General features: G+C 39.7%; 2 pseudogenes; one reads left to right on the plus strand and one right to left on the minus strand.

Annotated features, from left to right (window-relative positions):
* Positions 1 to 1,941: 1,941 nt before the first annotated feature.
* Positions 1,942 to 2,244, minus strand: LOC104988222 (annotated as a pseudogene).
* A 7,937-nt stretch (positions 2,245 to 10,181) lies between these two features.
* LOC104988223 lies at positions 10,182 to 10,801 on the plus strand (annotated as a pseudogene).
* Positions 10,802 to 17,115: the final 6,314 nt, after the last annotated feature.

Consider the following 17,115-nt stretch of genomic DNA (forward strand, 5'->3'; position numbering starts at 1 on the left):
CATGGGGTCACAAAGAGTCAGACATGTCTGAGCAGCTGAATGACAGAAGTGTGAGTGTGGGTGTAGTTATATGCAACTTTATCTTGTGTATAGATTCATGTAATCACTATGATAGTCAAAATACAGAACTGTTCCTTTACCACCAAGGAGCTCTTCCACCCTTGGTAACTACTGATTTGTTCTCCATATCTATGATTCTTTAATTTTGAAGTAAAGGAATGCATATAGTGTGTAGCCTTTCTTTTTATGTTTTTAAATTAAATCTTTTATTTTGGGATTATTATAGATTCACATGCAGATGTAATAAATAATCAAGAGTAATCTATGTACTGTTTACCCACTTCTCCAATGATAATATTATGTAAAACTGTAGTACTATGTCAAAATTGGGATATTGACATTAACACAGTCAAGGTACAGAACATTTCTGTCACTGCAAATATCCCTCATGATCTCCTTTTTTAAGTACATTACACCTCCCCTCACCCTGGCAGCACACACGCACACATTCCCACGTCTTTTTTCCAGCTTTGTTGGGATATAATTGCCATAAAATGTTGTGTAACTTTAAGGTACATTTAAGGTCCCTGAATATCTTTTCATGGCTTGTTAACTCATTTCTTTTTAGTACAGAATAATATTCCATTTTCTGGATGTAACTACAGTTTATTTATCCATTCATCTATTGAAGAACATCTTGATTTCTTCCAAGCTTTGGCAATTGTGAATGAAGCTGCTATAAATATCTGTGTGCATGTTTTTATGTAGATATCCATTTTCATCTCCTTTGGGCAAATACCAATGAGTACAACTGCTGGATCATATAATGAGTATGTTTAGTTTTGTAGGAAATGTCAAATGTCTTCTAAAACAATTGCCATTTTCCATTCCTACTGGCTACTCCTTTTCTTCTAAGGGATTCTTGCCCACAGTAGTAGATATAATGGTTATCTGAATTAAATTCGCCCCTTCCCATCCATTTTAACTCACTGATTCCTAAAATGTTGATGTTCAATCCTGCCATGTGTATATCTTCTTTGGAAAAATGTCTATTTAGGTCCTCTGCCCCTTTTTTAATTGGGTTGTTTGTTTTTTCTATTGAGTTATATAAGTTCCTTATATATTTTGGATATTAATCCCTTATCAGAAATATCATTTACAAATATCTTCCCCATTTAATAGATTGTCTTTTCGTTTTGTTGACAGTTTCCTTCACAGTTGAAAAACTTTAAAGTTTGGCCCCATTTGTTAACATTTGCAATATTTTTCGGATCAGTCTCTTCAGACAAGAGAAACAATAGCAATGACAAACCTAGACAGTGTCTTGCAGAGACATCACTTTGTCAATACAGGTCCATATAGTCAAAGCTCTGGTTTTTCTAGAAGTCATGTACAGATGTGAGAGTTGGACGTAAAGAAGGCCGAGTGCCAAAGAACTGATACTTTTTTCCCCTCATAGAAAGTAGAAAAATAATTTATTCCAAAAAATGGCAGAAATACGAAATTTATCCTGAAATTCATTCATACTTTGGTATAATAAACTATGATATAAGTTTGTGGGACAGATTTTCCCTTGAACATGTTCTCCTACTGACTGCCCCACTGGACACTTATTATCATGTAACAGTTTTTAAGCATTTTGCTGATTCTCATGTTGTGAGCAGGCAGGAGCCATCTTCAAATCCACAGAATTCCAAAGAGAGAGTAATGTTATTTCTCAGGAGAACAGCACTTTTGATCTCAGAAGAGTATACATAAATATTTTACAGACGCAGCATAGTTTAAACAGGCACATCATTCATCAAAGCATAAAAAGGGCAACAGGAAAAAAGTACTGCATTGTAGAATATGATATTCAAATGTGGGTGAAAATTCAAGGCAGCTGATGGCCACAGTGGGCGAGTCAAGGGATGTGGTCTGGGTATGGAGGTGTTTTTTCATCTAGAGGAGTTCTCTCCATGACCTCAATGACTCAGTACTGGTGAGCAAGCCAATTCCCAAAGGCCAATGATACTTTAGGTACCAGAATGTTTCATTTTCAACTGTGGTCCAAAGAGAGGGTTGAGTTGGGCCTGAATTGCAATCAGCCAAAAGAGATAGCAGCAAATGGAACAGGTCACCAACATAGTGACAACAACTCCCTGCTTGGGATCCTTAGGGATGAACCAGAGCATCTGGAAAGCTAATGATGCCCCAGAACACATTCATCATGGTAAGAGACACAGTGAGGCCAGTATATGCCATAGTTGCTGTGGAAGGTGCCAGCCCTGCCAAGTTTACCTCACTTTAATCCCATCCTGAATTGATGCTTTTGAACTGTGGTGTTAGGGAAGACTCTTGAGAGTCCCTTGGGCTGCAAGGAGAACAAGCCAGTAAATTCTACAGGAAATCAACCTTGAATATTTACTGGGAGGACTGATGCTGAAGCTGAAGCTCCAATATTTTGGACACCTGATGTGAAGAGCCAACTCATTGGAAAAGACCCTGATGCTGAGAAAGATGGAAGGCAAAAGGAGAAGGGGACAGCAGAAGATGAGATGGTTAGATAGCATCACTGGACATGAGTTTGAGCAATGGGGACCAGCACTGGAGCAGGAGATAGAGCAGGAGCCGCATGTGTGTCGGAGGGCACGCTGGGTAGGTCCTGGCAGGCTGGTCAGAATACTAGGCAGTTATCAATTTGGTGTCTCTGCACTGGGACTGAAAACAAGAGTCTTTGTTCTGACTCTTTTTAAAAAAAACATTTCTTTACTCAATTATTTAGCTGCACTGGATCTTAGTTGCTGCACCCAGGACCTTCAATCTTCATAGCAGCATGCAGAATCTTTGAACATTGCAAGCTCAGAGTCTTAGCTACTGGATCACTAGGGAAGACTTTGTTCTCACTCTTCAATAGTGGAAACTCAGTTTCTTAGCAGGGGACCAAGTCCCACTGGTTTTCAAACCAGCTAAAGGGGTTCATCCTCTTAATGTCAGGCCCCAGTGCTGGGGTGTCTAATATATGACTCATTCTGTCACTCCTCTGAGAGGATCTTCAAGTTTGTGATATTTCCTTCCTATTCAGTGTCACTTACAGGTCTTGATGAGATTTGGTGCTGAAAGCTCAGCTTCTGTCTACACCAGTACCAAATCAAATCTCAGAGACAGTTTTGGTTGCCTTTTGGATAGCTTTATTACTTTGCCAGGTAGAGTGGAACACAGCTCCTGGCTTGAGAAACTATGTGTCCCCACCCAGGAGGAGTTGATGAAGAGTTTTATAACAACAGTCCCCAAGGATGGGATTGCTGACAAGCTTAGGGGGTGTGCAGGTCTCAGGTGGTTGGATCTTTTAATCCTGATGAGTTTCTCCTGTCTTCAGGTGGTTTCTTGGCTGCTCCTCCCTCTTGATTAGCAATCTGCCCTTTGGAACTCAGGGAAGGTCATGGAGGCCATGGAGTCTTGCCTATGAGAAATGGAAGACAAAGAGGCCTCTACATGGTCCCACTTGGTTTCAGATTGCATTTCCTCCTTCTACCAGACTCCATGCAGTCCTTTCTTTACAGCTTTGGTTGTAGAAGAACCGTTCTGCTAGTCTTCAAGTCATTTGCAGCAAAAGTTCCTCTCTACGTAGTTGTAGGTCTGATGTGTTCTAGTGGGAAGGTAAGTTTGTGGTCTTCCTATTTCACCATCTTGATCCTGTCTCTGGGGTTTTTACATTGTTCATGAATTTAACTTTTTGCACATAAAAGCGAAAATGAAGTCACTCTGTCATGTCTGACTCTTTGTGACCCATGGACTGTAGTTGGCCAGGCTCCTCTGTCCATGGGATTTTCCAGGCAAGAATACTGGAGTGGGTTGCCATTTCTTCCTCCAGGGGATCTTCCTGAACCAGGGATCGAACCCAGGTCTCCCACATTTCAGGCAGACTCTTTACCATCTGAGCCACCAGGTAATCCCTTCTGCACACAAGGAGTACATAAAAGAGCCTCTTGATGAAAGTGAAAGAGGAGAGTGAAAAAGTTGGCTTAAAGCTCAACATTCAGAAAACAAAGATCATGGCATCTGGTCCCATCACTTCATAGCAAATAGATGGAGAAACAGTGGAAACAGTGGCAGACTTTAATTTTGGGGGCTCCAAAATCACTGCAGATAGTGACCACAGCCATGAAATAAAAAGACGCTTACTCCTTGGAAGAAAAGTTATGACCAATCTAGACAGCATATTAAAAAGCAGAGATATTACTTTGCCAACAAAGGTCCATCTAGTCAAGGCTATGGTTTTTCCAGTGGTCATGTATGGATGTGAGAGATGGACCATAAAGAAAGCTTAGAAGCGAAGAATTGATGCTTTTGAACTGTGGTGTTGGAGAAGACTCTTAAGAGTCCCATGGACTACAAGGACGTCCAACCAGTCCATCCTAAAGGAATTCAGTCCTAACTGTTCATTGGAAGGACTGATGCTGAAGCTGAAACTCCAATACTTTGGCCACCTGATGCGAAGAGCTGACTTATTTGAAAAGACCCTGATGCTGGGAAAGATTGAGGGCAGGAGGAGAAGGGGATGACATAGGACAAAATGGTTGGATGGCATCACTGACTCAAAGGACGTGAGTTTGAATAAACTCTGGGAGTTGGTGATGGACAGGGAGGCCTGGTGTGCTGCAGTCCATGGAGTTGCAAAGAGTCAGACACGACTGAGTGACTGAACTGATTGACTGACTGAGTACATAAAACACTCATGGTTTTAGTATTTTATTCTGTATGTGTTCTGGGTCAATGTCAATTAATTGATTATTTCCTTCATGATGATTTGTGTTTTCTTGTTTCCTCTCATGCTTAGCGAGATCTTTGACTGGATGCCAGATACTGTGAATTTTACCTTGTTTGTTTACTTTGTATGGATATTTTTGTATTTCTATAAATGTTCTTGAACATTTTGCTGGGATACACATAAGCTATTTGGAATCATGTTGAGCCTTTTGATTTGTTAGACAAGTACAGAGCAGTAAGTCTGAGTGTGAAAGTTGTTCAGTTGTGTCTGACTCTTTGTGACCCCATGCACTACACAGTCCATGGAATTCTCCAGGTCAGAATACTGGAGTGGGTAGCCTTTTCCTTCTCCAGGAGATCTTCCTAACCCAGGGATTGAACCCAGGTCTCCCACATTGCAGGAGGATTCTTTACCTTATAGGTAGTTCCTTATAGGAAGGTTCCACATTCTTTATAAGGTTCTTCCACATTCTATACACAGTTTCACATTCTTTACCTTATAGGTGGTTCTTGGCCACAAGGGAAGCCCAAGAATACTGGAGCCTATCCCTTCTCCAACGGATCTTCCTGACCCAGTAATCGAACTGGGATCTCCTGAATTGCAGGCGGATTCTTTACCAACTGAGCTATCAGTAGAGCCCAGTAACAATCTAGGGCTAATTATTTCCCTCTACTGAGGCAAAGCCTTCCTGAGCACTTGACCTAATGCCCATGAATTTTGACATTTTCCAGCCTGGCTAGTGGGAGTAAGTACTATTCCCTCTGGTCCTTATAGGTGGTTCTTTCCCAGCATCAGGTGATTTTCTCCCACACACGTGATCAGGAATACTCTGCTGAATACCTGAGGGGAACGCTTCACAGATTTCCAAGTTTCTGTCTTGAGGCAGCTGTCTCATGTCAGGTACTTTGTCTTACGAACTCATGTTTCCTCAATCTCTTCACTTCCTCAGTTCCATCTCTTCCTAAGTGCACTGTCCCTTTATTTTGCCTGAAAGTTTTCTCAAGACAGTAAGTTGAATATATCACAGGGCTCACCATGTTCCTGTCTTTCAAGATCAGTGTATTTTGTTGCAAAATGTTCAGTGTCTTGAAAATAATTTTTCCCAGCATTTTGTCCATTTTTAAAATTGCTTAGGGTGGGAGGGTAGGTCAGATCCATGTTCAGTTCAGTTCAGTTTAGTCGCTCAGTCATGTCCGACTCTTTGAGACCCCCATGAATTGCAGCATGCCAGGCCTCCCTGTCCATCACCAACTCCCAGAGTTCACCCAAACTCATGTCCATTGAGTTGGTGATGCCATCCAGCCATCGCATCTTCTGTCGTCCCCTTCTCCTCCTGCCCCCAATCCCTCCCAGCATCAGTCATTTCCAATGAGTCAACTCTTTGCATGAGGTGGCCAAAGTATTGGAGTTTCAGCTTCAACATCAGTCCTCTCAATGAACACCCAGGACTGATCTCCTTTAGGATAGACTGGTTGGACCTCCTTGCAGTCCAAGGGACTCTCAAGAGTCTTCTCCAACACCACAGTTCAAAAGCCTCAATTCTTCAGCACTCACACTCAGCTTTCTTCACAGTCCAACTCTCACATCTACACATGACCACTGGGAAAACCATGGCCTTGACTAGACATACCTTTGTTGGCAAAGTAATGTCTCTGCTTTTTAATAAGCTATCTAGGTTGGTCATAACTTTCCTTCCAAGGAGTAAGCGTCTTTTAATTTCATGGTTGCAATTACCATCTGCAGTGATTTTGGAGCCCCCCAAAATAAAGTCTGCCACTGTTTCCACTGTTTCCCCATCTAATTCCCATGAAGTGATGAGACCAGATGCCATGATCTTTGTTTTCTGAATGTTGAGCTTTAAGCCAATTTTTTCACTCTCCTCTTTCACTTTCATCAAGAGGATTTTGAGCTCCCCTTCACTTTCTGCCATAAGATCCATGTTATTTCAACTCAATTGGAAGATTATATTAGTCCTCTTAAAAATTATTTTGAAGCCAAATCTAAAGTATTTTTATATACAACTGGTTCCCTACAAATTTTTGGAGCTATGTGATCTGTTTTGGCTTTTCTACTGGGAAAATAGTTATGTCATAGTACAGCTGCACTGATGATGAATATCTGCAGTTAGTGATGCAAAAGCTAGAAAATGGATGGGTTGAGTACAAATTTCACAGGACACAAAGATACTTCATTGAGGCAAAAATTGGCATTTTGTTTTTATTGCTGTAGAATATTGGGAAAGAAAGAAAGAAATTCTTTATTTCTATAACATGAGAAGGTGTCCCTAACACGAGACTTTGAGGGTTTTGATGGTTAAAATGTATGTTAATGGGTTTTATATTAAATTTAACTCTTTAGCTATCTGAAATGTGAGAACAAAGCCATACTGTGCTCAATACTCAGACAATTTTTCTTTCATTTCTACAGAGAATTTAATGATAAAGCAATCATATCATGTGGTTATTAAAGCAAAATTAAATTTTCACAACACTATGCCATCTTTATGGTTTGGGACATATTTCTTTTACTTTGATAATTTCTTTCAGACAATTTTTAGCAGAAAGAGAAACTATGATGATGTCAAGAAATATTGACATAAAAAATAATTAAATTTTCTGTTTTAGAACAAATTCAGGTGATTTGATTTTCCTAATTACGTATAAAAGAAAGAAGACACATAAATAAGAATCGAGGTAAACGCTGCCACTGTTGAGCTGAATTTTTGATGCAGATATACTGAGCTTAGAAAAGAAATTTGTATTTTTCTTGTATTTAAGTTTGGAAGGTAATTTCATATTATACATATTTAAAAATTGTTTTCGAAGCTAGTGTTGGTTTTTAAAATTCAATTTTGTTGGTTTCTGCCATTAGAAAATATTGTTATGCAATATGTTTCACTAAGATTTTCTGTGTACTCATGTATATGGGTATGTAATTCAGTCTATGTGTGTGTAAGGAAGTCTTTCAGTCTTTATCTTTAATTTCTTTACACTTGTATGCCTGTTTTGTGTAATGAAGATATTCCTTACTAATTCCAAAATTATGAAAAATATTATAATATACTTGCATCAGTATCTTTAGTGTTGTTTTCTAAATATTACTTTGATGTCTAGTCCACTGTACATTGGGGAGTGAGCTTTTGTGTGTGTTTGTGTGTATGCATGTGTGTGGTGTGTGGAATGAACACTGGAACCTGTATTACTTTTTCTTGATATACAACACTTGTCTCATCGGATGTATTTTCCTTTTCTCAAGAAAATATGAGATTCTCTATCCTATCATATTTGATACTTTCATATTCCTGCTATTCCTAATCTGTCAAGGAGCAAATTATAAAATCAAAACAAACCAGTGGCAATATCTTGGTCTGTACCTTATAAACTCACTTTGACATGACAGAGGAAAAAAATCTTTGAAATATTTTTTAGAATCATACAGTGAGCAACTAGGCAAGGCATGAGGAAGTATAGATTTGCAGGAAAATGCAATCAATTGAGAGATTTTTTTCATCTAAGACCTGGTTTGCATTCCATTTTGCTAAATAAGATGTTGAAATTACTCTACATTTGTGCTCTGAAGGTTGATTTTCAGTTACTGAAGGTCTTATTTTGTGTCTGTCCATTCTGTGTACCTCTGTAAGCTCAGATACTCAAGTCTTCACAGTGACCCTAAGGGGAAGACATGTGCTGAATTATGAGCCATGAGAATGACATTTCCCTCTAGGTTTTCTCAAACTATCGCGTTTTCACTCTGCTTATAGATATGAAGGTCTGGAGCATAAATATGGCCTCCTTATGTTTGTGAAAAGTAAATTTAAAGCTGCCGAAGGTGCGACTTTTCTTCCTGAACTGAATGGAGAGATACTCTGCGATTTACTCACAGAAGTATGTCTAATTATAAGGATTGAGTGTTTAGACTGTCTTTGCTCAACCATTTAAACCAAGGAACTGGTTTCCTGATGCTGATAAAGGATGGGAGTTTTGCTGATATAAAAATGTGGCATTCTGAGAAACTGGCACTTAATATTGGATAACATGCCCAAACCAGCTCTTAAAGATACATGTCTTCAATGACACTTCCTCAGAATTATTTATTTTAACTTTGAGAATTTGACAACTTTCAAGATCACAATTAAAAATTAACCCTTCAGAAATAGCAGTTGAATAAGGTTTTGTTTAGGGCTCCCTCTCCCTCACCATGTAATCTTTTCCACTATTTGGGATCAGGTTGCAGATTTTGATTTTTCCTGACTCTTTCAAATAAACATTCGCTGCTTTTGTATTTGTATCCATTCCTTTGTGGAGAAGGCAATGGCAACCGACTCCAGTACTCTTGCCTGGAAAATGCCATAAACAGAGGAGCCTGGTAGGCTGCAGTCCATGGGATCACTAGGAGTCGGACATAATTTAGTGACTTCACTTTCACTTTTCACTTTCATGCATTGGAGAATAAAATGGCAACCTACTCCAGTGTTCTTGCCTGGAGAATCCCAGGGACGGGGGAGCCTGGTGGGCTGCCATCTATGAGGTCACACAGAGTTGGACACGACTGAAGCAACTTAACAACAGCAGCAGCACGGTGGAGTGAGCAGACATGGAGACACACACAGAGGAAAGGAAGGTCGTGACTGCAATCTCTGATGATGATATTTATATATTCAGAAGGGCACACAGGATGGGAAGAATTTAGGAGTAGAAAACCTGAGAAGAAACCATGAAGTCTAACTTAAAATAAGAAAGATGGGAAAAACACTCACAAGGTCAGTAATGCACCTTAGTGGAAGAGCTCTTCTGAGCGAGAAGAGGAGGCAGAGGAGACTACAACATGGACCAACAATTCCAGGCAATGAGGTGATGGCAACAGTATTTACACCAATTCACACAGCATTTGGTGCTCATGCGACATGATGGACCCTGTTTGATCCCTTGTGAAGGGCATTGATGGTCAGAAATGAGCAAGAGGAAGAAGTCATAAGATCAAGAATGGTCCTCAGAAGAGCAGGATGTTGGTGAGGGGAAGTAGGGATCAAGTACAGCTCTTTTCAGCACAAGTTCTTAACTCCAGGAAGAGAACAGACGCATTTACTTTGGAAGGAGGGAGCACATGAGCCTCCTCTCTGCCTCTCACCCCACTGCCCTCTCTGCCGCTTGTCCTTCTTTACCCTTCCCTCCTGGCCTTCATCTCTCTCTTGCTCTCTTCCTCAGTTCTTCCTTGTTACCTTCTCTCTCTCTCCTCACCTTTTTTCCCTCTCTCTCCCTTTCTCCTTTACTCTCCTTCTTCCTTCACCTTTCCTTCTCTTGCCTATAGTCTTCTAGACTGATGTCCTCCTCTAAGGTCACTTTTATTTTACAGGTATTAAAATAGATTGTGAGTTGTCAATTTTAAAATAGTCTAAAGTCTTGGAGCTCAGAATGGCAAGAGGTAGTAAAAATGGGTCCTGCACAGAAACAGAAGGTACAGCCTCACAGTGGACATAACTCCTTCTCTCTTGTATTTCCTTCAGGGAAGTATGGGGACTCTGATCAACATGAAGCCCCTATTTCTGCTCTTCCTGCTGCTGAAGCCACTGCAGTTCATGAGGATATATGATGAATCTTTATCAGACGAACAACGAGAAAGATTAGAAAACTAGATGACTTATATGGTACAGGGCTTATGAGACCACTTGCCTAAGAAACATTCAAATCCCATGTCATTATTGATTCTGAAAGACCATAGTGATCCAGACCACTATAATGATGAAATGAGATGAAATGTGTTCACAATAGACTTTATTGTGTTAAAGAGCATTTCTTCCTCCAAGCATCATATGAGGACATTCAACAGATCTGTGACAACACATTGGTGCAATGTAGCAGTGGGATTAGGAAATGTCACAGGAGCTGGAATGTAATAGCCAGAGTGCATTGCATTTTAACAAGTGGGATCATGATGTCATTTTGTGAATACACTTCATCTTACAAGGAGTGATGGGTCTTTATCACTTGTCAATGGAGAAATGATGTTGGAGAAATTATTCCTGATTCTGTAATTGATATTATTAAATTGTAAAGTGTCAATCCACCAAGATAGTATCCTCTCCCTACAGTTCTAGAAGTATATTCTCTAAGATGTTAAAGCAAGAAGATAGAACACTATCCTTACTGATAGGATAAGTCAAACTTGAGAATGGAAATTTTGATCCCATTCACTTTCATCATTCACTGCCTGTCTTTTTTCTCCTTAGACCAGGCAAAGTGGGCTGGGTTAAAAGATAGTGCTCTGAGATGTGGTTTCAAACAGGTCACAGAGTTTAGCACATTTTGAATGTGATTTGAGGATGAATGCCTGCAGGGGAAGGATAAACAGCACCAAGAGGAATTGGAAATGATTTCTGAGGTGTGCTCCAAAGTGGTATTCATGCGAATTGTGGTTCAATAGAAATAATGCAGTGCATTGACATAGTGAGGTGTCTCTGGTATGCTTATGTGGGGTTTCTAGGTTTGGACAGATCCTTCTCTGTGACACAATTTGAAACAAGAAGAATTGGGAAACGCCTGAGAAATTGTGAAATTCTTCCTCCTAGTGCTATATTTGTAGAATTTCCACTTGTTCTCTTCTTTCTATACAACACAATACTCATGGGAACAGGATAGTATAGATTCTAACAGGAGCCATGTCAACATAAATACCTAAATATTCAGAATAGCAAAATCCCCAAAGTATTCTTATTGTCCAGTGCTACTTTCATTGATTCCCACATTTTTGTTTTAGCTTAGACATCGCTGTTTACACAACTACACACAATTCCTCACTTTCTGGCAAAGTCACATTTATTCACTATTTCTTCTCAGTTTCCTGTCACTTTGGCTTCATCTGAGAATATTTCACTTCCAAAAGAGGCTGGAGATCCAGTGTGAGAAAAGAAATCAATCTGTCCTGTTTCAGTAATAACTTCTTTCTCTTTGAAAAACTATTATCTTTTTATCATTATTCTCTATAACTTCCTGAAAATGGGATAAGACATAGTGAGGAGAGATGGAGTGCCTGTCTCTCTTGCATGTTTCATTACAATCCAATCTGCATGTGTCTTCCATTCCCTATCTCTATCTTCAGACTCAGAGCTAATGTCCTCATTTATCAGTAAAGACCAAGAGCCTAGGGCCCAAGGCTACCAGACCCCATTCAGTGACTAAGTAAAGGACACCAGAAAATCAAGCCTCTTGATACAAATTTTCATATGGAAACTCAAGACTTTTGATTGTAATGTCTAGTGAATGAGGACCCCACCACCCTTTTGAGAATCACCATGACATCCTCTAAAAGTCAACCTTCTATACATCAGCTGAAGAAGTTCTCCACATAGTCTAGCTTAGGTATGTGCTGTGGACCATCTCATCTAGGCCATATTCACCTCAAAATCTTGAGGTTCTGCCACATACAACATTCTCCAACATACAAGAAATATATTTTTGAGAATATGGTGTAGTAACTAGTTATAGTAGTAACTAGGCAAGTAATTATCAAAATATATCTTTTTCTCAAGATGAAAGATCAGATCCTTACACATTCTATAATTAGAGCCATGGAAGTAGAACAATGATTATTTACACAGATTGTTCCTTTTATCTATTATAACAGACTGTTCTTATTGCATAAGAAACCAGATCTTGGCCCTGACCTACTAGATTTTCTAAGATAGGTAAAAACAGTAATTTACAGCTTTATGCATATTAAGGTTGCAATAGATTATTGTCCTCTGCCCATTAGCAGTCTCTCCTTAATAAAACCACACTAATAAAGTGAACATTATCCTTTCCTTAATTCCCATGACAATTTATTTTTTAGGTTAAGAGCCCCTTGAGATAATGCACATTAATTTTACTTAACTGTGGTAAAGTTATTCCTGCTTTTGTGCTTGTTTATGTCCCTTGGCATAATGGCTTCAGGTTTCATCCTCACTGTAGCATAGGTAAGCATTTCCTTCCTTTTGAAGGCTGAATCATAAAACTAAGATCATGGCATCTGGTCCCATCACTTAATGGCAAATAGATGGGGAAACAGTGGAAACAGTGGCTGATTTTATTTTTCTGGGTTCCAAAATCACTGCAGATGGTGACTGCAGCCATGAAATTAAAAGACGCTTACTCCTTGGAAGGAAAGTTATGACCAACCTAGACAGCATATTATAAAGCAGAGACATTACTTTGTTGTCAGGAAGCATTTAACAGGAGGCTTCCTGTGTGCTGTTTTGAATCTGTCATGAATCCTCTGTCCCTTATTAATTCCTGAATATTCAGGAATTAAGAGGAGTTGGCAAACCACTCCTGGGGCTTAGGAATGCATGCATTTTCTTCTTTAGTTTTTCCATACAGTGATAAGTAACTATTTACGACCCTCTTCCTTTTTATGAACCATATGGTAAAAGTGATCATTTACAATTTTCTCTCTTTGATATGGATTGCCTTATGATAATTTGTAAGTCTGGACTTTTGATTTTTATCTATGCTGAAAATAGCTACCTTGTAAGACAGTATATATACCCACACTGTGTTGAATAAAACACCTTTGCTCCATCAGAGCTTGGTCCCCGCGTCTTTCTTTCTATTTTTCTCTCTCTCTCTCAGGCTAATTCTTTGGAGCACAGAAGCCCACTGAGCTCACTTTCTTGCCTGGGCTTCTAAGACCCTCTTGAGAAGGCACACTGTGCCTTCACCCCCTCGAGAGGGTGTCTGGTGCCTCTGTGTAGCAGTGCAAGCCCTGTGTCAAAGGGCTTTATTGGTTTTCTATGTAAACCAAGGAATATCAGCCTCTTTCTCTCTCTTTTACTTTCTTATCGTTGACTCAACCACCAGTTTCTGGTCCATTAAAGGACCTCAACACTTTGTCAACAAAGGTCCGTCTAATCAAGGCTATGGTTTTTCCAGTAGTCATGTATGGATTTGAGAGTTGGACTATAAAGAAAACTGAGCACCAAAGAATTGATGCTTTTGAACTGTGGTGTTGGAGAAGACTCTTGAGAGACCCTTGGACTGCAAGGAGATCCAACCAGTCCATCCTAAAGGAGATCAGTCCTGGGTGTTCATTGGAAGGACTGAAGCTGAAACCCCAATACTTTGGCCACGTGATGTGAAGAGCTGACTCATTTGAGAAGACCCTGATGCTTGGAAAGATTGAGGGCAGGAGGAGAAGGGGATGATAGAGGATGAAATGGTTGGATGGCATCACCAACTCAATGGACATGGGTTTGGGTGAACTCCGGGAGTTGGTGATAGACAGGGAGGCTGGCGTGCTGCGGTTCATGGGGTCACAAAGAGTTGGACACAACTGAGCGACTGAACTGAACTGAACTGAATATTTGATTAAATGTATATGTCACATGTTGTTTACTCATCCTTCCACTGATGAACACTTCAATTATTTGTTTATTGTGAATAGTGCTGCTTTGAACATGCATGTACAAATATCTGTTCATGGTCTTGCTTTCAATTCTTCTGGGTATATACCAAGAAGTGAAATTTTAAATTAAATTTCTTTCAATTTAGAACCACTAACAGAACCACTGATTATAACTGCCCACCCTGGCCCAGCATCATAGTAACCACTGCAGGAGTTATCTTAAACTAGAGGGTCTAGTAAGGAATGCAAAACCAACAAGCTACCATCAACCAGAAGAATTCAGGAAAAATCAAAAGGAAAGAGGAGATTCCTGTCCATAAGGCCCAGCAACCTCCCAGAATCCTTCTTGCTGGACTCCATCTTGACTGACACATGTTCCACCAGGAAGGATCCAAAGGTAAACCCAATTACCATAAAGCCCAACACTGTAATCCCATGGCAGAACATTTCTCCTGGGTTTCCTTACCCTACTACTCTCCATCCAGGCCCCTATTCCCAATAAAGTCTCTTGCTTTGACAGCACATGTGTCTCCTTGGACAATTCATTTCTACTTTGTCTCTGTCCATTCGGTGCATCTCTGTAAGCTCAGATACTCAGGTCATTACAGTGACCCTAAGGGGAAGACATGATTTGAGCTGAGCAACAATTGTGTCTCAGTGGAGCCATTGACCCTCTGGGACTTCCAAGTGGCACTGATGGTAAAGAATCCACCTGCCAATTTAGGAGACCTAAGAGACACAGGTTCAATCCCTGGGTTGGCATAATGCCCTGGAGTAAGAAATGGCAACCAATTTTGGTATTTGTGCCTGGAAAATTCCACAGATAGAGGAGCCTGGCAGGCTACAGTCCATGCAGCTGCAAAGAGTCGGACATGACTGAGCACACACACACACACACACACACACATTGACCCTCTAATGACCCGTAAGGATCACATTGTTCTCCAGGTTTTCTCATTTTGACCCCATTCTTAGCTTGGTTATGGGTATGAAGGCCTGAAACATAAATATTGCTTCCATATGTTTGTAAAAGCATAAATTTAAATATGCCTAAGGTGAGATTTTTCCCCCCTGAATTTAATGGAGAGATACTTTTGGATTTACTCACAAAGGTAAGTCTAATTCTAAAGACTGAGTGTTTAGAGTCTCTCTTTGTGCAACCATTCAAGCTAAGGAACTGACATTTCCTGATGCTGATAAAGGGTAGGAGTTCACGGATATGAAAATGTGGCGTTCTGAGAAATTGGCACTTAATATTGGATAACACGCCCAAATCAGCTCTTAAAGACACATTTCTTCAAAGACACATCCTCAGATTTATTTATTTTAACTTTGAGAAACTGACAACTTTCAAGATCACAATAAGAAATAAACTGCTCAGAAACAGCAGTTGAATAAGGTTATGTTTGGGGCTCCCCTTCCCTCACTATGTAATCTTTATTTCAAATATTATTTAGGACCATGTTGTACATATCTTCTGTGTTTTGATTTTCCCCCACCTTTTCAAATGGACATTTGCTACTTTTGTATTTGGTGTCCGTTCCTTTGTTTGTATTACAAGGGAGCAGCCTTTTGTCAGCAATTGCAGTTCTGCTGGTGTCTTACCTGTGTGGTTTTGCCTTCTCTTCTCAGAAAAAAGCATGAACTTCAGGTGGACCAAAAAGGGGAACTCACATTCCTGGATTTATTCACGTGACAAAGACGAGCCCAATCAGAAAGGTTATTTTCTATGTTGGATGAATGTGAGAGAGGATGGCACATCTTTCAGTGACCCTACATAGTGTTATAAAGGTGGTAATGATTTACCCTGCCATTCTGTGGAGAGGCCCTGCCTGCACACGAACTTAGCATAGAAAGCAGAGTGGAGTGAGAGAGAAAACAAGAGTCTAGTGAAGGACTGGATTTCTTCATCCTGCTGTGTGTCCTGGGCATCTGTCTCTGTGAGTCGGTACAGGTCCTCTTGGGTTTAAGTTAATTTTTTGCGCTCCTGCCCCTGGTCTGGCTAAAACCAGACATTCCCCTTGCTGTAATATTATGAATATTCTGCATCTGTAAAATTTCATTGATTAATATATTTGTATAGTCTGGAAAATAATCCATTCTAAGAATCTATAATTCAATGAATATAGAACACTGATCATCTCAAATATTAGCTCTTACAGTTACAGTTGTAGTGGTGTTTTTGTTGTGTCCATGAATACATCCATGGCAACTTAAATTTCCCTTAAATTCTTGGACATTTATGTTTTCTAAGTTGAAGTTTTTGTTCCTATGCAGTAAAACTTGCTATCCATATTGCTATCTAACATATGGTACATAGAATTCAAGCTGTTGAAATTGGGGGAAAAGTATCAGATTAAAAAAAAAATTTATTACACTTGCCAAAGTTTTCACTGTAACCAGAAATATAGGATTGTTCCCCTTGTCACACTCTCAGCAGCAATGAATTTGGAAACTGTAATAATTATTACCAGTTTGAAAGATACAAATTTCACTTTTATTCTGTGGTTGGGACTATAAAATTATTATATGATTATTGTCCATTGATGCTTCATATTAAGCTGTATTTACAAATCCTGCTTTTCTTCTTTAAAGAGATTTACACTGAAAACACTTAATGACCCCTCAGAGATATATATTCATGTACCTAAGGAGCCTTTGACTAGTCTCAGTTATTTTAAACTGTAAATAGAGAGTTCTGACCTGGGAGTCAGGACCCACACTTTAGGAGAAAATGCTCTAGACAGACAGCCCCTCTCAGGCCCCTCCCAGCCTATAATCTAAGCTGCTTTAACACTCCCAAACAAGTTTAAAAGTAAAGAGGAAAGCCTTGTGAATTTGTTTAAAGCATAAATTTCTGGGTCCATTCATAGACACAATAAAACGCTTTTTCACTCTCCTCATTCAACCTCATCAAAGAAGCTCTTTAGTTTCCCTATGCTTTCTGCCATTAGAGTGGTATCATCTGCATATCTGAGATTGTTGAT

The sequence above is a fragment of the Bison bison genome, unplaced genomic scaffold (assembly GCF_000754665.1).
Source record: "Bison bison bison isolate TAMUID 2011002044 unplaced genomic scaffold, Bison_UMD1.0 scf7180017864117, whole genome shotgun sequence".
Lineage (NCBI taxonomy): Eukaryota > Metazoa > Chordata > Mammalia > Artiodactyla > Bovidae > Bison > Bison bison.